General features: G+C 44.0%; 1 long non-coding RNA gene across 1 annotated transcript; it reads right to left on the bottom strand.

Annotated features, from left to right (window-relative positions):
* Positions 1 to 10523: 10523 nt before the first annotated feature.
* On the bottom strand, positions 10524 to 22921 carry LOC111976586 (uncharacterized). Its single transcript, XR_002878943.2, has 3 exons — positions 21098 to 22921; positions 10799 to 10990; positions 10524 to 10649 (listed from the first exon to the last, which is right to left on the bottom strand). It is a non-coding gene; the product is annotated as an uncharacterized lncRNA (long non-coding RNA).
* Positions 22922 to 23769: the final 848 nt, after the last annotated feature.

Here is a 23769-nt window from a genome sequence, read left to right as displayed (position 1 = left end):
AATTGAGTCAATTTAGCCGACCAGCTCACAGGAAGGACATGAAGAGGAGTTGTCTGGTTGCTGTTTTGACCTCCCTCATTGTACCTTTCTTTTCACACACGTCAGTTCTGTTTAAATTCAGTCAATTCATTTGTTTATAAATTCTTAGGATAGCATTCATTATTAGTGTTACATAGATTTCTGAATTGAAACTCATACGGAGTTTTCACAGATGCTCTTGGTCTCTTACGAGACTAAAGGTCATATATTTATTTCCTTTAAAACCACTTGAAACCAGGGTGTTAACTTTTTGTGAAGTTATGTTCCATCGACTGGTCATGACATCCAGGGGCCATTTGGATGTTTAGCTGTGTTTATGGCTACATATTATTTCCTTTTTTTCAGAGACAGAGACACACACACACCTCTTCATAACCTCAGATCTCCAGTGCCCTGCCCTCTCTCTCTTTATGGCCATGTCTGAAGTTCCCTACTACGTCTAGGCTTTATGAGTAGTCCCTTTATCGGTCTGCAGTTGTGCCAAAAATACATGCTCTTGTTCTCTTACAGATTACAGGCTATACATTCATTTTATTTATTTTTTACACGCACATACACACCTCTTTCAATAGTTCAATTTTTTAAAACATTTTTACAACACACATACCTGTCATGTTCTTTCCTGTACTTGAATACTTATTAAATTATATGTTTTCATAGTCAGTTGTTTATTAATATCTAATTAGACTTAATCTGCTTATTTCTTCCCTATACCTTGCAGATCTAAGACAAGATGAAAGTAAAAACATTCTCTTCCTAATTAGTTTTTTTCCCACCTGTATTTTGTCAGGCCAGTGAGCATGGTGGTCTGTACTATTTGTATGGACCCTAGGTTACCCTTTCCCTTTGTTATCATACTAACTGTATGTCGTATAACCTTAATTAGTGCTCCGCTCACCTGATTGTACCATGCCAGGTGTGTATAATACTGACGTTAATGGAGAGGAAAGGGTTATAAGGTGTGGTCTTTACTCCCAAATGTCACTTAAATATAGCTTCCAATGAAGAGAGACAATGATACATAAAGTAATCTGGGGGAAAAATGCAATTTTATGGACAACGGAGGATGGTTCTTAAAATAACCTTTTGTGTTATGGGGCGCTTAAAAGAGCCATTTCACTCCACGGCATACTGCCATGGGACTTCACCAGTGCCTGGTCAAAGCAGAGTCCCGGAGGGTCCCGCCATCACTTCCCTTGTTGTAGCACCAACATCGACAACACGGAAACAGTAGGTGGCATCTACTACAGCCAAGAGTACAACTGAATATGTACCGTTGTAGAATTGCGAACCTGAGCACGGTGGAGCCTGGATTACTACATGTTTCCGTCAATGGAGCCAAGACAGTTGGGGAAATTCCACCTCTCCAGGAACTCGGCAGCGATGGCCCTCCAGTCTTCCTCCTTGGGGACAGGCATGTATTCACCAATCAGACAGTCCCAAATGGCTTGTGCCAGAGCGGGGACAATGCCTGCCACCGTGGACCGTCCAACTCGGAAGCTGAATCCTATGGTCCTGTAGGAGTCCCTGTCGCAAAGAATCTAAAATTATGATAAATATTGTGTATAACTTGAATTCCACCCACATATTATATCTACTCATATAGCTACCTCATTACTGTTTATTATGCTATACTAATTAGATGTAATACTCATCAACCATCATTAACAATGCCTTGAAACTGTACAATTCAGTCTATGACTATATCAATAAACTGTAGTCCAGGCCAACTCTACTCTTAGAAAGAATGGTACTATCTACTTAAAAGGGTTCTCTGGCTGTCCCCATAGGAGATCCCTTTTAGGTTCCAGGTAGTACCCCTTTTGGTTCCAAGTAGAACCGATTGGGTTCCATTATTATACCTGGAACCAAAAATGGTTATCCTATGGGGAAAGCAGAAGGGACACTTTTGGAACCTTTTCCTCTAAGAGTGTATGTGAGTCCAATAAGAATGTAATGAATGACTGTAACTGTCTTGAACAACAATGGGTCCTGGAGAAGACTAGCCTACCTTCATCAGAGCAGAAGGCACCTTTCTTTTCATTTGGTAACATTGCATAATTAAAAAAGGATTATAAACCAACTTTGGGAAAAGTTATAGTCCCAATGAACATTCTGTAAAAGTACATCTGATGTCAAATAGGGACTATTAACTAGAGCCCTTTAGCTAGCTAGGTTGCACATAAAAACAATGTATCAAATATCAATCAATTTGGTATCAAAGGCTTTAAAAATGTACTAGAATGTAGCTTACCGGAGACAAATCGCCAGGCGTTCAACTGGGCTGATGGACTCCCGGTAGTTGGTATCCATCCGGGTGATCCTGGCTCCAACCATCTGGGCAGGTGATCGAACTGGCTTCGGTCCAGACGAAAGTAACTTCGGAATTCCTCTCCAAACAGTCGAGCTCTTGATTAGACGGTGGAACTCCCCTGCCTGCTTTCGGGACTTTAACCATCTCTGGACCCACACAGACCTGCGCTTTCGGCGGGGCTGGTCCCGGCCCAACAGCGCGATCAAGACCACCTTCCTCAACGTTGGTCTCATTGTTGAAAGAGCCTACTCTGCCTTCTTTACTATTTATTATTGCATTTCGCTCCAAAACTGCATGTTGGAGGGAAATTATATTATAGGCTCTCACAATTAATTTGAGGATGTCATCGAATAAATAATATACTTGCAAATACATTTATAAAAAATGTAAAGAAATTATGCAATCAAACTGTTTTTATGTAATCACAAATTTTTACTGAATATGTGTGCAAAAAAAAATCTACATTCATATTTTGCTACTTTCTGTCAAGTCCACTCTACAATTTGATGCATACGTTCGATTTATCGAACGTATGCACCACACAGAACGCACTGCAACTGCCTCTGCAACGCAATGCTGCAAGGCAAATGCAGCGTTCCATTGGAAATGAAGTACTTCTGGTGTATCGAAACGCAATGTCGCAGTCGGTGTGTTCGAAGCGTAATGATGAGGCGCAAGTGTGCATAATGAAGGTTGCCAGGTGAGCATAACGATGGGTTGCCAGGACGGTGGTTAGTCGACCGGCAACGTCCGAGCACCGGAGAGGGGTGGCGGAGTAGACGTGACAAAATCACAGCTAAAGCTTCTATGTTTGCTTGTGATGCTGTATACAGATGCCGTATCTTAATTTGATCATCCGTTGTTGCAATAATAAATAAGGAAATGCAAACTTGTAGTGTATTCTAGGTTTAAAAAGGCCACTTTACAATTTCAGCTTGATTTGCCCTAACAACAAAAAATGTCCATTAATTATGATCCATATAACAATTCACATGTCCTGTTGCTGCAGGATTATTTTCCTGCTGTAGCCAACTGGCTCAAATTATGTATTGTGACTGACTCATGTATGGTCACACTCACAACCCATTCCATGCGTTACTCTTCTAGGGTTGCTTTTAAAATGCTCATCCAAAGCCTCCTTCTGGGTTTCTGTGGAAAATATTGAAAGAAGTGCTTACTGGAATGTCAAAGCATAGTCAGATGAGTGATGTGGACAGAGACCAGTGCTTACAGTTTGAGGAGTGTGGGGGTGAGAGAGGGACAGGTGTAGCCAACCGTGTACATCATCATAAAGCTCACCATTAACTGGTTGAACCACAGCTGTGGAACACATGCAGAGCATGTTACCATGGGAACTGATGTCAGAAGAGATTATGTTAAGTAGGACTTTATACACATGTTCTCACCAACGAAGATATAAACAACTTGAAAAACACAAGCTTTCTCAATAGCGTTGAAACGAACACGTAAAGGATCAGCCGTTCCCAAATCGCTTCCTAGCCATTCCCCTTGGCCTTAATCATTCATGGTTTGCAGATCTGTAAGGCGAAAACTCCTTACTACACTGCTTATACATATGGTATCCAGACCCTTCAGATCTGCAGAAATTGAAGGTTAGCATCAAGGGGCTGCATAAGTTGACGCAGTACAGCACTCCAAATGATGGCACAGAAGGCTGATTTACCTAAAGAGCTCAGGGGCACAGTGCTCATTAACACCTACAAGTACAAAAAACAGATTGTGTAGTATTTATGCCAGGTGCCTCCTGAGATGTGACTTCCTGTTCCTCTTCACACTGAGAATGTCCCTCCAGACTTCCTAGTCTTCCTCCTCCACCCACCAGAGCCACACCGCCGACGCACCACACCCTGAGACACTGGAAACATACACCAAAAATACACGTTTAGTGTGCAAAGACAAAAACCTCTCTTCCCACAGAAACGGCACACAGTCAATGTGCCCACACACATACTATTCTGAAAGCAACACACACAATGTGTCACGCTTACTCCCTCTCCCCCGTTCAACGTCGCCGGTCTACTAACCACCGGTCCTGGCAACCATCATTACGCACACCTGGCAACCATCATTCGTACACCTGCGCCCCATCATTATGCACAACTGGACTTCATCACCACCTTATCTAGCACTCTGTAACCTCACTCATCAGGCCAGTATTGGTTCTGTTTTCTTGTCCAGACCCTTCTTGGTTTGTATCTCTCCATGTTTGTTATTATTCAACTCACCAACTCCCCCTGCGTCTCCATTTCAGAATACTGCCTAAACAAAATGGAAGCAGCAGGTAATCAAGACATCTCCCAGATGGTCGGCAAACACCACGATCAGCTGGCGTAACTGGAGATGGCAATGGATGAGGTTCTCCTTGTTCTTCAACGCCTCGACATTACCCGAGGGCCGTCACCTCCAACTAGCGGAGGATCTTCTAACACGAGTCGACTCAGCGAGCCAGCACCCCATCCATTAGTCCCCCTGGTCAGCGAATATGACAGGACTCCATCTAAATGCTGTGGCTTCCTACTCCAGTGCTCCCTCTATTTCGCCCATCAGATGGGAGCCTCCACCACCGAGAGGTCCAAAGGTTGCCACGGTTTTGCCCTGCTGACCGGATGGGCGTTGGAGTGGGCTATGGCCGTCTGGGAAAGAGGAGAGGAGGAGCTGGATTCCTATGAGAAGTTTATGGCTCCGTTCAGGGTGGTCTTCAATCATCCACCGGAGGGCAGAGAGGGAGGTGAGCGCCTACCTAACTACGGCAGGAAGGCCAGACTGCTGCGAAGTATGCCCTCACCTCCCGACAGTGGCAGCATCCAGTGGATGGAATGAGCCGGCTCTCCGACCCCTATTCAGAAGAGGACTGCGTGAAGAGATCCAGATGAGATCCAGATGGATAACCTTCTTTGGGAGTGTCGGAACCCCCATCGCCTCTCTCCCTCTGTTGACGGTTCTGGGTCAGAGCCTGAACCCATGAAGGTAGGGGCAACACGTCTCCCCGTGTCTGAGCTACGCAGTCTGTGACAGCTGGGCTCTGACCCTATTGCGGTCAGAAGGGGCACCAGCTTCAACGGTGTCCGTTACGTTTCCCCTGGGGTCCACGAGAGCAGAGGGACAGCCCCGAGATGATCACTTTCTGCCAAACCCTTTCTAGTAGTGAAATCAATATCTGGCTGTCCCTCGTGTTGTTTCTACAACTCTAGTGGACTCCGGTGCCACGGGGATTCTATTGACCAGGCCCTTGCCTCCTCCCTGAACGTCACCTCATACCCGCTCTCCTCTCCATTTCCTGTCCAAGTGCTGGATAGTTGACCACTGGGATCCGGGACTATCATACACATCACAGCACCGCTCACCCTGGAGTCCATACACCAAGAAATCCTTCCCTTCCTCATCATCAGTGCACCCATACATAAGATCATCCTAGACCTCCCATGGCTCCAACGTCATGACCCCACTATCTCATGGTTGAGGACGACAATCACGGACTGGGCACCCGAATGCCGGGGACCTGCTTTCCCTTCCCCTGTGGTTCCACATCAGTCGAGAGTCCTGTGGTTGCCCTTCAGCCCAAGATCCCGGAGGTATACCAAGACCTACGGGAGGTTCTCTCCAAGACCCGCGCCACCTGTCTCCCTCATCACCCCTGGGACTGTGCCATCGACCTGCTTGCAGGCTCTGCACCTCCACATCTACCATCTGTCGGTGGCTGAAACCAAGGCTATGGAGGTAGGTGTACATCCGTGAGGCTCTCCAACAAGGTTTCATTCACATGACCACCTCCCCTGCATCGGTACGCTTCTTCTTCGTGGCCAAGAAGGATGGAGGGTTACGTCGTGTATTGATTACAGAGGTCTGAATTCCTTCAACAAAAGTAACGCTACCTCTCGCATTGGTGCCGGCCACGATCAAACAACTTTGTGGGACCTGCAGAGTGGCCTACAATCTTAATCCGCATCCGGTAGGGGGATGAATGGAAAACAGCTTTTCAGCACGATGTCTGGTCACTACAAGTACTTGGTGATGCTTTATGGATTAGCCAATGCTCCGTCAGTGTTCCAGGCATTCGTTAAAGAGGTGTTCCGGGACATGCTCGGACGCAAGGTGGTCGTGTATATCGACAACATCCTGGTCTCATCGGCTACCTTGGAGGATCACGTCGCTCACGTCTGAGTAGTCCTGGAACGCCTCCTGGCCAACCCCACCTGTATTTAAAAGCGGAGACGTACCAATTCCATCAGGAGGCTGTCTCCTTTTTGGGTTACCAGATCGGCCTGCAAGGAGTGATGATGGATGGTAAGACGTTCGATGTAACCCCACTATAAAGGGGTTACAATGGTTTTTTTGGGGTTCGTCAACTTCCACTGCCATTTCATTAACTTCTTGAGGGCAGGGGGCAGCATTTTCACTTTCGGAAAAATAGCATGCCAAAATTCACTGCTTGCTACTCATCCCCAGAATATAAGATATGCATATTATTTGGATAGAAAACACTCTGAAGTTTCTAAAACTGTTTGAATCATGTCTGTGAGAATAACAGAACTTATGTAGCAGGCAAAACCCTGCGGACAAACCATTCAGAATTTGTCTTTTTTTGATGTCACTGTCTTTTCAATGAGTTATATTAAAGACACCAGATTTCTAATCGACTTGCTTGGCCAGTTCCTATGTTTAGCTGTGTTATGGCTACATATTATTTCCTTTTTTTCAGAGACAGAGACACACACACACCTCTTCATACCTCAGATCTCCAGTGCCCTGCCCTCTCTCTCTTTATGGCCATGTCTGAAGTTCCCCTACTACGTCTAGGCTTTATGAGTAGTCCCTTTATCGGTCTGCAGTTGTGCCAAAAATACATGCTCTTGTTCTCTTACAGATTACAGGCTATACATTCATTTTATTTATTTTTTACACGCACATACACACCTCTTTCAATAGTTCAATTTTTTAAAACATTTTTACAACACACATACCTGTCATGTTCTTTCCTGTACTTGAATACTTATTAAATTATAATGTTTTCATAGTCAGTTGTTTATTAATATCTAATTTAGACTTAATCTGCTTATTTCTTCCCTACACCTTTGCAGATCTAAGACAAGATGAAAGTAAAAACACATTCTCTTCCTAATTAGTTTTTTTCCCCACCTGTATTTTGTCAGGCCAGTGAACATGGTGGTAAACTGTACTATTTGTATCGACCCTAGGTTACCCTTTCCCTTTGTTATCATACTAACTGTATGTCGTATAACCTTAATTAGTGCTCCCGCTCACCTGATGTACCATGCCAGGTGTGTATAATACTGACGTTAATGGGAGAGGGAAGGGGTTATTAAGGTGTGGTCTTTACTCCCAAATGTCACTTAAATATAGCTTCCAAATGAAGAGAGACAATGATACATAAAGTAATCTGGGGGAAAAATGCAATTTTATGGACAACGGAGGATGGTTCTTAAAATAACCTTTTGTGTTATGGGGCGCTTAAAAGAGCCATTTCACTCCACGGCATACTGCCATGGGACTTCACCAGTGCCTGGTCAAAGGCAGAGTCCCGGAGGGTCCCGCCATCACTTCCCTTGTTGTAAGCACCAACATCGACAACACGGAAACAGTAGGTGGCATCTACTACAGCCAAGAGTACAACTGAATATGTACCGTTGTAGAATTGCGAACCTGAGCACGGTGGAGCCTGGATTACTACATGTTTCCCGTCAATGGAGCCAAGACAGTTGGGGAAATTCCACCTCTCCAGGAACTCGGCAGCGATGGCCCTCCAGTCTTCCTCCTTGGGGACAGGCATGTATTCACCAATCAGACAGTCCCAAATGGCTTGTGCCASAGCGGGGACAATGCCTGCCACCGTGGACCGTCCAACTCGGAAGCTGAATCCTATGGTCCTGTAGGAGTCCCCTGTCGCCAAGAATCTAAAATATAATGATAAATATTGTGTATAACTTGAATTCCACCCACATATTATATCTACTCATATAGCTACCTCATTACTGTTTATTATGCTATACTAATTATATTGTAATACTCATCAACCATCATTAACAATGCTTGAAACTGTACAATTCAGTCTATGACTATATCAATAAACTGTAGTCCAGGCCAACTCTACTCTTAGAAAGAATGGTACTATCTACTTAAAAGGGTTCTCTGGCTGTCCCCATAGGAGATCCCTTTTAGGTTCCAGGTAGTACCCCTTTTGGTTCCAAGTAGAACCCGATTGGGTTCCATATATTATACCTGGAACCAAAAATGGTTATCCTATGGGGAAACACGAAGGGACACTTTTGAAACTTTTTCTCTAAGAGTGTGTGAGTCCAATAAGAATGTAATGAATGACTGAACTGTCTTGAACAACAATGGGTCCTGGAGAAGACTAGCCTACCTTCATCCAGAGCAGAAGGCACCTTTCTTTTCATTTGGTAACATTGCATAATTAAAAAAGGATTATAAACCAACTTTGGGAAAAGTTATAGTCCCAATGAACATTCTGTAAAAGTACATCTGATGTCAAATAGGGACTATTAACTAGAGCCCTTTAGCTAGCTAGGTTGCACATAAAAACAATGTATCAAATATCAATCAATTATGGTATCAAAGGCTTTAAAAATGTACTAGAATGTAGCTTACCGGAGACAAATCGCCAGGCGTTCAACTGGGCTGATGGACTCCCGGTAGTTGGCGTTCAACTGGGCTGATGGACTCCCGGTAGTTGGTATCCATCCGGGCGATCCTGGCTCCAACCATCTGGAGCAGGTGATCGAACTGGCTTCGGTCCAGACGAAAGTAACTTCGGAATTCCTCTCCAAACAGTCGAAGCTCTTGAATTAGACGGTGGAACTCCCCTGCCTGCTTTCGGGACTTTAACCATCTCTGGACCCACACAGACCTGCGCTTTCGGCGGGGCTGGTCCCGGCCCAACAGCGCGATCAAGACMACCTTCCTCAACGTTGGTCTCATTGTTGAAAGAGCCTACTCTGCCTATCTTTACTATTTATTATTGCATTTCGCTCCAAAACTGCATGTTGGAGGGAAATTATATTATAGGCTCTCACAATTAATTTGAGGATGTCATCGAATAAATAATATACTTGGCAAATACATTTATAAAAAATGTAAAGAAATTATGCAATCAAACTGTTTTTATGTAATCACAMATTTTTACTGAATRTGTGTGCAAAAAAAAATCYACATTCATATTTTGCTACTTTCTGTCAAGTCCACTCATACAATTTGATGCATACGTTCGATTTATCGAACGTATGCACCACACAGAACGCACTGCAACTGCCTCTGCAACGCAATGCTGCAAGGCAAATGCAGCGTTCCATTGGAAATGAATGTACTTCTGGTGTATCGAAACGCAATGTCGCAGTCGGTGTGTTCGAAGCGTAATGATGAGGCGCAAGTGTGCATAATGAAGGTTGCCAGGTGAGCATAACGATGGGTTGCCAGGACCGGTGGTTAGTCGACCGGCAACGTCGAGCACCGGAGAGGGGGTGGCGGGAGTAGACGTGACAAAATCACAGCTAAAGCTTCTATGTTTGCTTGTGAATGCTGTATACAGATGCCGTATCTTAATTTGATCATCCCGTTGTTGCAATAATAAATAAGGAAATGCAAACTTGTAGTGTATTCTAGGTTTAAAAAGGCCACTTTACAATTTCAGACTTGATTTGCCCTAACAACAAAAAATGTCCATTAATTATGATCCATATAACAATTCACATGTCCTGTTGCTGCAGGATTATTTTCCTGCTGTAGCCAACTGGCTCAAATTAATGTATTGTGACTGACTCATGTATGGTCACACTCACAACCCATTCCATGCTGTTACTCTTCTAGGGTTGCTTTTAAAATGCTCATCCAAAGCCTCCTTCTGGGGTTTCTGTGGAAAATATTGAAAGAAGTGCTTACTGGAATGTCAAAGCATAGTCAAGATGAGTGATGTGGACAGAGACCAGTGCTTACAGTTTGAGGAGTGGTGGTGAAGAGAGGGACAGGTGTAGCCAACCGTGTACATCATCATAAAGCTCACCATTAACTGGTTGAACCACAGCTGTGGAAACACATGCAGAGCATGTTACCATGGGAACTGATGTCAGAAGAGATTATGTTAAGTAGGACTTTATACACATGTTCTCACCAACGAAGATATAAACAACTTGAAAAACACAGCTTTCTCAATAGCGTTGAAACGAACACGTAAAAGGATCAGCCGTTCCCAAATCGCTTCCTAGCCATTCCCCTTGGCCTTAATCATTCATGGTTTGCAGATCTGTAAGGCGAAAACTCCATTACTACACTGCTTATACATATGGTATCCAGACCCTTCAGATCTGCAGAAATTGAAGGGTTAGCATCAAGGGGCTGCATAAGTTGACAGCAGTACAGCACTCCAAATGATGGCACAGAAGGCTGATTTACCTAAAGAGCTCAGGGGCACAGTGCTCATTAACACCTACAAGTACAAAAACAGATTGTGTAGTATTTATGCCAGGTGCCTCCTGAGATGTGACTTCCTGTTCCTCTTCACACTGAGACATGTCCCTCCAGACTTCCTAGTCTTCCTCCTCCACCCACCAGAGCCACACCGCCGACGCACCACACCCTGAGACACTGGAAACATACACACATAAATACACGTTTAGTGTGCAAAGACAAAAACCTCTCTTCCCACAGAAACAGGCACACAGTCAATGTGCCCACACACATACTATTCTGAAAGCAACACACACAATGTGTCACGCTTACTCCCTCTCCCCCGTTCAACGTCGCCGGTCTACTAACCACCGGTCCTGGCAACCCATCATTACGCACACCTGGCAACCATCATTACGTACACCTGCGCCCCATCATTATGCACAACTGGACTTCATCACCACCTTTATCTAGCACTCTGTAACCTCACTCATCAGGCAGTATTGGTTCTGTTTTCTTGTCCAGACCCTTCTTGGTTTGTATCTCTCCATGTTTGTTATTATTCAACTCACCAACTCCCCCTGCGTCTCCATTTCAGAATACTGCCTAAACAAAATGGAAGCAGCAGGTAATCAAGACATCTCCCAGATGGTCGGCAAACACCACGATCAGCTGGCGTAACTGGAGATGGCAATGGATGAGGTTCTCCTTGTTCTTCAACGCCTCGACATTACCCGAGGGCCGTCACCTCCAACTAGCGGAGGATTCTCTAACACGAGTCGACTCAGCGAGCCAGCACCCCATCCATTAGTCCCCCTGGTCAGCGAATATGACAGGACTCCATCTAAATGCTGTGGCTTCCTACTCCAGTGCTCCCTCTATTTCGCCCATCAGATGGGAGCCTCCACCACCGAGAGGTCCAAAGGTTGCCACGGTTATTGCCCTGCTGACCGGATGGGCGTTGGAGTGGGCTATGGCCGTCTGGGAAAGAGGAGAGGAGGAGCTGGATTCCTATGAGAAGTTTATGGCTCCGTTCAGGGTGGTCTTCAATCATCCACCGGAGGGCAGAGAGGGAGGTGAGCGCCTACTCCAACTACGGCAGGAAGGCCAGACTGCTGCGAAGTATGCCCTCACCTCCCGGACAGTGGCAGCATCCAGTGGATGGAATGAGCCGGCTCTCCGAACCCTATTCAGAAGAGGACTGCGTGAAGAGATCCAGATGAGATCCAGATGGATAACCTTCTTTGGGAGTGTCGGAACCCCCATCGCCTCTCTCCCTCTGTTGACCGTTCTGGGTCAGAGCCTGAACCCATGAAGGTAGGGGCAACACGTCTCCCCGTGTCTGAGCTACGCAGTCTGTGACAGCTGGGGCTCTGACCCTATTGCGGTCAGAAGGGGCACCAGCTTCAACGGTGTCCGTTACGTTTCAACCTGGGGTCCACGAGAGCAGAGGGACAGCCCCGAGATGATCACTTTCTGCCAAACCCTTTCTAGTAGTGAAATCAATATCTGGCTGTCCCTCGTGTTGTTTCTACAACTCTAGTGGACTCCGGTGCCACGGGGAATTCTATTGACCAGGCCCTTGCCTCCTCCCTGAACGTCACCTCATACCCGCTCTCCTCTCCATTTCCTGTCCAAGTGCTGGATAGTTGACCACTGGGATCCGGGACTATCATACACATCACAGCACCGCTCACCCTGGAGTCCATACACCAAGAAATCCTTCCCTTCCTCATCATCAGTGCACCCATACATAAGATCATCCTAGACCTCCCATGGCTCCAACGTCATGACCCCACTATCTCATGGTTGAGGACGACAATCACGGACTGGGCACCCGAATGCCGGGGACCTGCTTTCCCTTCCCCTGTGGTTCCACATCAGTCGAGAGTCCTGTGGTTGCCCTTCAGCCCAAGATCCCGGAGGTATACCAAGACCTACGGGAGGTTCTCTCCAAGACCCGCGCCACCTGTCTCCCTCATCACCCCTGGGACTGTGCCATCGACCTGCTTGCAGGCTCTGCACCTCCACATCTACCATCTGTCGGTGGCTGAAACCAAGGCTATGGAGGTAGGTGTACATCCGTGAGGCTCTCCAACAAGGTTTCATTCACATGACCACCTCCCCTGCATCGGTACGCTTCTTCTTCGTGGCCAAGAAGGATGGAGGGTTACGTCTGTGTATTGATTACAGAGGTCTGAATTCCTTCACCACAAAGTAACGCTACCCTCTCGCATTGGTGCCGGCCACGATCAAACAACTTTGTGGGACCTGCAGAGTGCCTACAATCTTATCCGCATCCGGTAGGGGGATGAATGGAAAACAGCTTTTCAGCACGATGTCTGGTCACTACAAGTACTTGGTGATGCTTTATGGATTAGCCAATGCTCCGTCAGTGTTCCAGGCATTCGTTAAAGAGGTGTTCCGGGACATGCTCGGACGCAAGGTGGTCGTGTATATCGACAACATCCTGGTCTCATCGGCTACCTTGGAGGATCACGTCGCTCACGTCTGAGTAGTCCTGGAACGCCTCCTGGCCAACCACCTGTATTTAAAAGCGGAGACGTACCAATTCCATCAGGAGGCTGTCTCCTTTTTGGGTTACCAGATCGGCCTGCAAGGAGTGATGATGGATGGTAAGACGTTCGATGTAACCCCACTATAAAGGGGTTACAATGGTTTTTTGGGGTTCGTCAACTTCCACTGCCATTTCATTAACTTCTTGAGGGCAGGGGGCAGCATTTTCACTTTCGGAAAAATAGCATGCCAAAATTCAACTGCTTGCTACTCATCCCCAGAATATAAGATATGCATATTATTTGGATAGAAAACACTCTGAAGTTTCTAAAACTGTTTGAATCATGTCTGTGAGAATAACAGAACTTATGTAGCAGGCAAAACCCTGCGGACAAACCATTCAGAATTTGTCTTTTTTTGATGTCACTGTCTTTTCAATGAGTTATATTAAAGACACCAGATTTCTAATCGACTTGCTTGCAGTTCCTACCGCTTCCACTGGATGTCACCAGTCCTTGGAAATCGGTTGAGGTTATTCCTTTGTGTAGTGAAGAAGTAGGGCTATCGTAAATGAGGGTCACATGAAGTACATTTTTTGAGAGAGTCACGTTACGAAAAAAGTTGCGTCAGTTTGTTTTCTTTTTGTATTGAACACAGATCATCCTGTCTTCAAATTGATCGATTATTAATGTTTAAAAATACCTAACGTTGTATTCCAAAAGTAGTTTGAAATGTTTTGGTAAAGTTTACATGTAACTTTTGATATATTTTGTAGTGACTTGGCGAAAGTTGGAAGCTGTGTCTTTCTGGATGAAACGGTCCAAATAAATTGACATTTTTGGATATATATATCGACGGAATTAAATCGAACAAAAGGACCATTTGTGATGTTTATGGGACATATTGGAGTTCCAACAAAAGATTTCGTCAAAGGTAAGACATGATTTATATTTTATTTCTGCGTTTTGTGTCGTGCTTGCAGTGTTGAATTATGCTACTCTCTTTGTTTACTGTTGTGCTATCATCAGATAATAGCATCTTATGCTTTAGCCGAAAAGCCTTTTTGAAATCTGACATGTTGGCTGGATTCACAACGAGTGTAGCTTTAATTTGGTATCTTACATGTGTGATTTAATGAAAGTTAGATTTTTATATCATGTTATTTGAATATGGCGCGCTGTATTTTCCCTGGTTATTGGCCGGTGGGACTTTAGCTCTGTAGCCTCTCCTCTCTCTTCAAGGGTGGTCCGTGTAAGTTTCACCTGCTCCAACATCCAGATCCCACGTTGCCCCCATGGCTCCAACGAAGGTGGATGCTTCAGAAGTGGGTGTGAGGGCTGTCCTGTCCCAATGACCAGGTAATCCACAGAAATCGTATCCATGTGCATATTACTCAAAGTCTCCTGCAGAGGGGAACTATGATGTCGGCGATCAGGAGCTTGTGGTGGTTAAGTTGGAATTTAGGAGTGGAGACATTGGCTGGAGGGTGCCAAGGATCCATTTCTCATCCTCACCGACCATGTCCGTATATACGGACAGTGAGGCGGCTGAACCCACGGCAAGCAAGGTGGGCCCTTTTTTTCCCTAGATTCGACTTCTCTGGCCCAGGTTCAAAGAACATCAAAGCCGATGTCCCGTCTCTACTATTCTGGAGAGGTTCCTGTCCGGAGTGCACCCATAATTCCGCCCTCTCGAGTCGTAGCCCCCATGCTCTGGTACATAGATGTGGACATTTGCTAGGCCCTTGAGAGAGAACCCACACCTGCTACCTGTCCTCCTGTCCTTATCCCACAGGGATAAGTGATTGGCTGTTGACCTGGGTGCACAGCTGTCGTCGCCGGACATCCAGATATCACACTATTCAATCCATCTTGGAAAGTACTGGTGGCCCACCTTGGCGCGGGACGTCACTCGCTACGTCAACTCCTGTTCCATATGTGCCCAAACTAAATCTCCCTGGCATGCTCAGATTACCGACCATTTCGAATCCCACCATACCTTCTCCGCTATGCAATCTGGTTTCAGAGCTGGTAATGGGTGCACCTCAGTCAGGCTCAAGGTCCTAAACGATATCCTAACCGCCATCGATAAGAAACAACTGTGCAGCCATATTCATTGACCTGGCCAAGGCTTTCGACTCTGTCAATCACCACATCCTCATCGGCAGACTCGATAGCCTTGGTTTCTCAAATGACTGCCTTGCCTGGTTCACCAACTACTTCTCTGATCGAGTTCAGTGTGTCAAATCAGAGGGCCTGTTGTGCGGGCCTCTGGTAGTCTATGGGGATGCCACAGGGTTCAATTCTTGGACCGACTCTCTTCTCTGTATACATCAATGATGTCGCTCTTGCTGCTGGTGAGTCTCTGATCCACCTCTACGAAGACGACACCATTCTGTATACTTCTGGCCCTTCTTTGGACACTGTGTTAACTAAACTCCAGACGAGTTTCAATGCCATACAACTCTCCTTCCGTGGCCTCCAATTGCTCTTAACTACAAGTAAAACTAAATGCATGCTCTTCAACCGATCGCTGCCCACACCTACCCACCCGCCCAGCATCACTACTCTGGACGGTTCTGACTTAGAATACGTGGACAACTACACATACCTAGGTGTCTGGTTAGACTGTAAACTCTCCTTCCAGACTCACATCAAACATCTCCAATCCAAAGTTAAATCTAGAATTGTCTTCCTATTTCACAACAAAGCATTCTTCACTCATGCTGCCAAACATACCCTTGTAAAACTGACCATCCTACAGATCCTCGACGATGTCATTTACAAAATAGCCTCCAATACCCTACTCAATAAGTTGGATGCAGTCTATCACAGTGCCATCCGTTTTGTCACCAAAGCCCAATATACTGCGCACCACTGCGACCTGTACGCTCGTTGGCTGGCTCTCGCATCATACTCGTCGCCAAACCCACTGGCTCCAGGTCATCTACAAGACCCTGCTAGGTACAGTCTCCCCTTATCTCAGCTCGCTAGTCACCATAGCAGCACGTGCTCCGGCAGGTATATCTCTGGTCACCCCCAAAGCCAATTCCTCCTTTGGCCGCCTCTCCTTCCAGTTCTCTGCTGCCAATGACTGGAACGAACTACAAAAATCTCTGAAACTGGAAACACTTATCTCCCTCACTAGCTTTAAGCACCAGCTGTCAGAGCAGCTCATAGATTACTGCACCTGTACATAGCCCATCTATAATTTAGCCCAAACAACTACCTCTTTACCTACTGTATTCATTTATTTATTTTTGCTCCTTTGCACCCCATTATCTTTATCTCTACTTTGCACTTTCTTCCACTGCAAACCAACCATTCCAGTGTTTTTTTACTTGCTATATTGTATTTACTTCGCCACCATGGCCTTTTTATATTTTTATTTATTTTTATATATATTTTGTTTGCCTTCACCTCCCTTCTCACCTCACTTGCTCACATTGTATATAGACTTATTTTTCACTGTATTATTGACTGTATGTTTGTTTTACTCCATGTGTAACTATGTGTTGTTGTATGTATCGAACTGCTTTGCTTTATCTTGGCCAGGTCGCAATTGTAAATGAGAACGTGTTCTCAATTTGCCTACCTGGTTAAATAAAGGTGAAATAAAAAAATAAAAAAATAAATAGACTTGCAAATATCTCCGGCTTTGATTTTATTTGATAAATGTGACAATATCATCGTAAAGTATGTTTTTTCAATATAGTTTAATCAGATTATTGAATTTTTCGGGAGTTTTGGCGTGTTCCNGCAAATATCTCCGGCTTTGATTTTATTTGATAAATGTGACAATATCATCGTAAAGTATGTTTTTTCAATATAGTTTAATCAGATTATTGAATTTTTCGGGAGTTTTGGCGTGTTCCGTTCTCTGCGTTTGTTGACGATGGACAGGTTCGCGCCACTTGGCAAGTTTTGCTTGCAAATTCGAGAGGGAAAAAGGACATTCTAAATCCAAACAACGATTGTTCTGGACAAAGGACCACTTGTACAAGATTCTGATGGAAGCTCAACCAAAGTAGGACCCATTTATGATGTTATTTCCTAAGCTGTATGTCGTAATGAAGTTATTTTTAGAATTCTAACACGGCGATTGCATTAAGAACTAGTGTATCTATCATTTGCTGTATAACAAGTATTTTTTAGTAACGTTTATTATGAGTTATTTGGTCAGAATAGGTGAGTGTCAGAAATATATCCGGTCATTCTGGGAAAAAGATGCTAAGTTTTCACAATGTATAACCACGGATTTCAGCTCTAAATATGCACATTTTCGAACAAAACATAAGTGTATTGTATAACCTGATGTTATAGGACTGTCATCTGATGAAGTTTGTCCAGGTTAGTGAAAAATTATATATCTTTTGCTGTTTTCTTGCGATCGCTAACTTTTGCTGTTGATAAATGGGTTGTGTTTTTGGCTATTGTGGTAAGCTAATATAATGCTATATTGTGTTTGCTGTAAAACACTTAAAAAATCTGAAATATTGGCTGGATTCACAAGATGTTTATCTTTCATTTGCTGTACACCATGTATTTTTCATAAATGTTTTATGATGAGTATTTTGGTATTTCAATTTGGTCTCTGTAATTGTTCTAGCTGCTTCGGTGCTATTTCCGATTGTAGCTGCAATGTAAAACTATGATTTATACCTCAAATATGCACATTTTTCGAACAAAACATAGATTTATTGTATAACATGTTATAAGACTGTCATCTGATGAAGTTGTTTCTTGGTTAGTTTGGTTGGTTCTTGGTTAGTTTGGTTGGTTTTGTGCATGCTACCTGTGCTGTGAAAAATGTCTGTGCTTTTTTCTATTTGGTGGTGAGCTAACATAAATATACGTGGTGTTTTTGTGTAAAACATTTTTAAAAAATCGGACATGTTGGCTGGATTCACAAGATGTTTATCTTTAATTTGCTGTATTGGACTTGTTAATGTGTGAAAGTTAAATATTTCTCAAAAATATCTTTTGAATTTCGCGCCCTGCACTTGGACGGGCTGTTGTCATATTGAGCCCGACACCGGCCTGCAGCCATAAAAGGTTAAGCACTAGCTGTCAGAGCAGCTCACAGATTACTGCAGCTGTACATAGCCCATCTATAATTTAGCCCAAACAACTACCTCTCCCCCTACTGTATTTATTTAGCTCCTTTGCACCCCATAATTTCTATTTTGCACATTCTTCCACTGCAAATCTACCATTCCAGTGTTTTATTTGCTATATTGTATTTACTTTGCCACCATGGCCTTTTTTTGCCTTTACCTCCCTTATCTCACCTCATTTGCTCACATTGTATATAGACTTATTTTTCTACTGTATTATTGACTGTATGTTTGTTTTACTCCATGTGTAACTCTGTTGTTGTGTGTCGAACTGCTTTGCTTTATCTTGGCCAGGTCGCAATTGTAAATGAGAACTTGTTCTCAACTTGCCTACCTGGTTAAATAAAATAAACTTATTTTTTTACTGATCTCCCCTCTGATGGTTTCACCACCATTTTGGTGGTTGCGGACAGATACCCTACCGCTCTACATTTACTGTAGCTGACACACTGTTCCAGCAGGTCTTCCGGCGCTATGGCCTTCTGGAGGACATCGTCTCAGACAGTGGCCACCAATTCACATCACGGGTATGAAAGCCTTCATGGAGAAGCTGGGGGTCACGGGCAGGAGGAGAGGATGAACAAGGAGCTGGGGAGATTCCTGAGGAGTTACTGCCAGGAGGAGTGGGGCCCAATTCCTTCCCTGGGTAGAGTGCGCACAGAATGCATTGCATTACTCCTCCACTGGGCTGACTTCCTTCCAGTGTGTTCTGGGATATAAGCCAGTCCTGTATCCGTGGACCCCGAGCCAGACCGAAGCTCCTGCGGTGGACGAGTGGTTCAGGCACGCAGAAGAAGTTTGGAATGATGCTCACATGAGGATCCAGCATGCCGGAGCAGTATTCCATCCTGGTAATCTCGTCTGGCTCTCCACCAGAAACCTCCCACTTCACCTGCCCTGTAAGAATCTGAGCCCCCGGTTTGTGGGGCCGTTCAAGGTTCTCCGGAGGGTCAAGGAGGTAACATATAGATTACAGCTCCGGATTTCACCCTCTTTTCATGTTGCCCTCAGGCTCAGTTTTGGATCAGTTTTGCCCATTAGATCATAATGAATACGATAGTATGGATAACATTCCTACTTTGATATGCTTTATGAACATGCCATGTCAACATATTTGGTGTATTATTCTGTGATAACAAATTACAGTTCAATAGATGACCATCAACAATGCAAAGTCAGTCACCCTTGTTGAACCAGGGCAGGTAGCAGGGACAGAACACGTTGAGCACAGACCCAGGAAGCCAGCAAGTGTAGCGGTCAAATGTCCTTTTACAGAACAAGCCTGGGAAACAGATAAAGAACATGACCATGAGTGTTCCATTTGCAGCATGGTTAACCAGACTGCGTGCGTTGGTTACACTGGTTTACTAGGCTATTCAATCTGACCAAGGAAAGACCACTACAACTAGCTGCCGTTCAATTCCGCCAGAAGATTTCTGGGACACTTAGAACCTCTTTGGGCTAATGACCCACCTCGACAACGTCCGGGGAAATTGCAGAACACGAAATTCAAAATACAAAATTTGTAATATTAAACATTAATGAAAATACAAGTGTCTTACATTGTTTAAAAGCTTAACTCCTTGTTAATCCAACCGCTTTTCAGATTTAAAAAAGGCTTTACGGCGAAAGCATACCATGCGATTATCTGAGGACAGCGCACGCACATACCAGCATTAAAAACATTTTCCAAACTAGCAGAGGTATCACAAAATTCAGAAATAGCGATAAAATAAAATCACTTACCTTTGAAGATCTTCCTCTGTTTGCAATCCCAAGGGTCCCAGCTACACAACAAATGGTAATTTTGTTCGATAAAGTCCTTCTTTATATCCCAAAAAAGTCAGTTTATTTGGCACGTTTGATTCAGTAAGCCACCCGTTCCACTTATTCAACATGCAGACAAAGCAATCCCAAAAGTTACCAATAAACTTTGTCCAAACAAGTCAAACAACGTTTCTAATCAATCCTCAGGTACCCCAATATGTAAATAAATGATACAATTTAAGACGAAATGTAGTATGCTCAAAACCGGAGATAAATAACGAAGTGCGTGCCCTCATCCACGTGCGCCACAAGACTACAGTCCAAAATGAGAGCCACCTTGAAAAACTACAACTACTAAGTCATTTTTCAAAAAACAAGCCTGAAACCCTTTCTAAAGACTATTGACATCTAGTGGAAGCCATAGGAACTGCAATCTGGTAGGAATTCCTTTGTAATATCCCATAGACAAGCATTTGAATGGGTGGTGACCCTATATCAGTTCTGTTATACACAGACATTATTTTAACAGTTTTAGAAACTTCAGACTGTATTCTATCCAATTATATGCTGTTACGAATCCCCTTTGCTCTCAGTCTAGGGGGGATGGCAACGAGACCGTAACATAACTCATGTAAATTATGGGGGGGGGGGGGGGGCAGGAAAAGGGGCTGAGCTGGACCCAAGGAAAGAAAGAAATATCCCAAAACACCCCTAAGCTAGACTAGCCTACTTCAATACAGCTAACTAACTCACCAGAAATACAGTGGGTGGTCCGCCCAGTTCTAACTAGTATTCTTAGACAAAGTAATCCTACGGGTAGTGTGTGCCCATGGGCGACTTGTCTTGGTACCCCCTTTTCCCACCATCAAACAAACAGTCAAACACCATAACAAAACAATACTCACAGGACAACAGACAAAGTGACATGTAGTTGCTAAACCAAATGAGAGATCTACAGAGAGATTGCATGACCGATAGATTGAGCTCCAGAGAAAACAACTGAAAGGGTTTTTAAACCAAGGGAAAGGGAATGTGATAGGGTAAGAGAAAAGGAGCAGGTGTCTTCTGATTGGTGACTGATTAGGGAATGATGATTACCACCTGTGAGGGGAGAAGGAGAGAAAAGAAATACACACACAGGATACCTGTATCCGTAACATATGCATATCCTAGCTTCTGGGCCTGAGTAACAGGCAGTTTACTTTGGGCACGTCAGTCATCCAAACTTCCAAATACTGCCCCTTATCCTAATATAACAGAAAAAAATATGCCATCCTATTTTAAGAGGCATTCGTAAAAATATGCTTCCCCTGTAGCTCTTGCACCTCTTGTAGCACCATAAGGAAATGTTCTTTGTATGCCCTCCGACTTCTAGGACCTATGAGATTAATAAATGTATAACTTGAATTACTAAGGAGTTATTTATATGTTACAGTGTTCTTTAAATTAGATTTATATTGGGAAAAGCATCCCACACCTTGAAAGTACGCCTTAGAGAACATACAGTTGAAGTCAGAAGTTTACATACACCTTAGCCAAATACATTTAAACTCAGTTTTATCACAATTCCTGACATTAAATCCAAGTAAAGATTCCCTGTCTTAGGTCAGTTAGGATCACTACTTTATTTTAAGAATGTGAAATGTCAGAATAATAGTAAAAATAATAATTTATTTCAGCTTTTATTTCTTTCATCACGTTCCCAGTGGGTCACAAATTTACATACACTCAATTAGTAATTGGTAGCATTGCCTTTAAATTGTTTAATTTGAGTCACATGTTTCAGGTAGCCTTCCACAAGCTTCCCACAATAAGTTGGGTGAATTTTGGCCCATTCCTCCTGACAGAGTTGGTGTCACTGCGTCAGGTTTGTAGGCCTCCTTGCTCGCACATGCTTTTTCAGTTCCGCCCACACATTTTCTACACGAATGAGGTCAGGGCTTTGTGATAGCCCTCCAATACCTTGACTTTGTTGTCCTTAAGCCATTTTGCCACAACTTTGGAAGTATGCTTGGGGTCATTGTCCATTTGGAAGACCCATTTGCGACCAAGCTTTAACTTCCTGACTGATGTCTTGAGATGTTGCTTCAATATATCCACATAATTTTCCTCCCTCATGATGCCATCTAGTTTGTGAAGTGCACCAGTCCCTCCTGCAGCAAAGCACCCCCACAACATACTGCCACCCGCGTGCTTCACGGTTGGGATGGTGTTCTTCGGCTTGCAATCATCCCCTTTTTTCCAACAAACATAATGATGGTCATTATGGCCAAACATTTCTATTTGTGTTTCATCAGATCAGAGGACATTTCTCCAAAAGGTACGATCTTTGTCCCCATGTGCAGTTGCAAACCGTTGTCTGGCTTTTTTTAATGGTGGTTTTGGAGCAGTGGCTTCTTCCTTGCTGAGCGGCCTTTCAGGTTATGTTGATATAGGACTCGTTTTACTGTGGATATAGATACTTTTGTACCCGTTTCCTCCAGCATCTTCACAAGGTCCTTTGCTGTTGTTCTGGGATTGATTTGCACTTTTCACACCAGAGTACGTTCATCTCTAAGAGACAGAACGCGTCTCCTTCCTGAGCGGTATGATGGCTGCGTGGTCCCATGGTGTTTATACTTGCGTTCTATTGTTTGTACAGATGAACGTGGTACCTTCAGAAGTTTGGACATTGCTCCCAAGTATGAACCAGACTTGAGGAGATCTACAATTTTTTTTCCGAGGTCTTGGCTAATTTCTTTAGATTTTCCCATGTCAAGCAGAGGCACTGAGTTTGAAGGTAGGCCTTGAAATACATCCACATGTACACCTCCAATTGACTGAAATTATGACAATTAGCCTATCAGAAGCTTCTAAAGCCATTTTCWGGAATTTTACAAGCTGTTTAAAGSCAGTCAACTTAGTGTCTGTAAACTTCTGACCCACTGGAATTGTGATACAGTGAATTATAAGTGAAATAATCTGTCTGTTAACAATTGTTGGAAAAATTATCTGTGTCATGCACAAAGTAGATGTCCTAATCGACTTGCCAAAACTATAGTTTGTTTACAAGAAATGTGTGGAGTGGTTGAAAAACGAATTTGAATGACTCCAACCTAAGTGTATGTAAAGTTTCGATTTCAACTGTACATTTGATTCGGAAACTATTCAGATCCCATGCCTTTTTCCACATTTTGTTACGTTACAGCCTTATTCTAATATTGATTAAATCATTTTTTTCCTCAATCTACACAATACCCCGTAATGACAAAGCAAAAACTGGATTTTAGAAATGTTTGCTAATTTATAAACCAAAAACAATGAAATATGACATTTACATAAGTATTCAGACCCTTTACTCAGTACTTTGTTGAAGCACCTTTGGCAGTGATTACAGCCTCGAGTCTTTTTGGGCATGACAGTACAAGCTTGGCACACCTGTATTTGGGGAGTTTCTCCCATTCTTCTCTGCAGATCCTCTCAAGCGCTGTTAGGCTGGGCCACAAAAGGACATTCAGAGACTTGTCCTGAAGCCACTCCTGCGTTGTCTTGGCTGTGTGCCTAGGGTCGTTGTCCTTTTGGAAGGTGAACCTTCGCC

Source organism: Salvelinus sp. IW2-2015, linkage group LG17 (assembly GCF_002910315.2).
Source record: "Salvelinus sp. IW2-2015 linkage group LG17, ASM291031v2, whole genome shotgun sequence".
Taxonomy (NCBI): Eukaryota; Metazoa; Chordata; class Actinopteri; order Salmoniformes; family Salmonidae; genus Salvelinus; species Salvelinus sp. IW2-2015.
The sequence above is the reverse complement of the archived record's forward strand: the minus strand, read 5'-3'. Positions and strand labels throughout refer to the sequence as shown.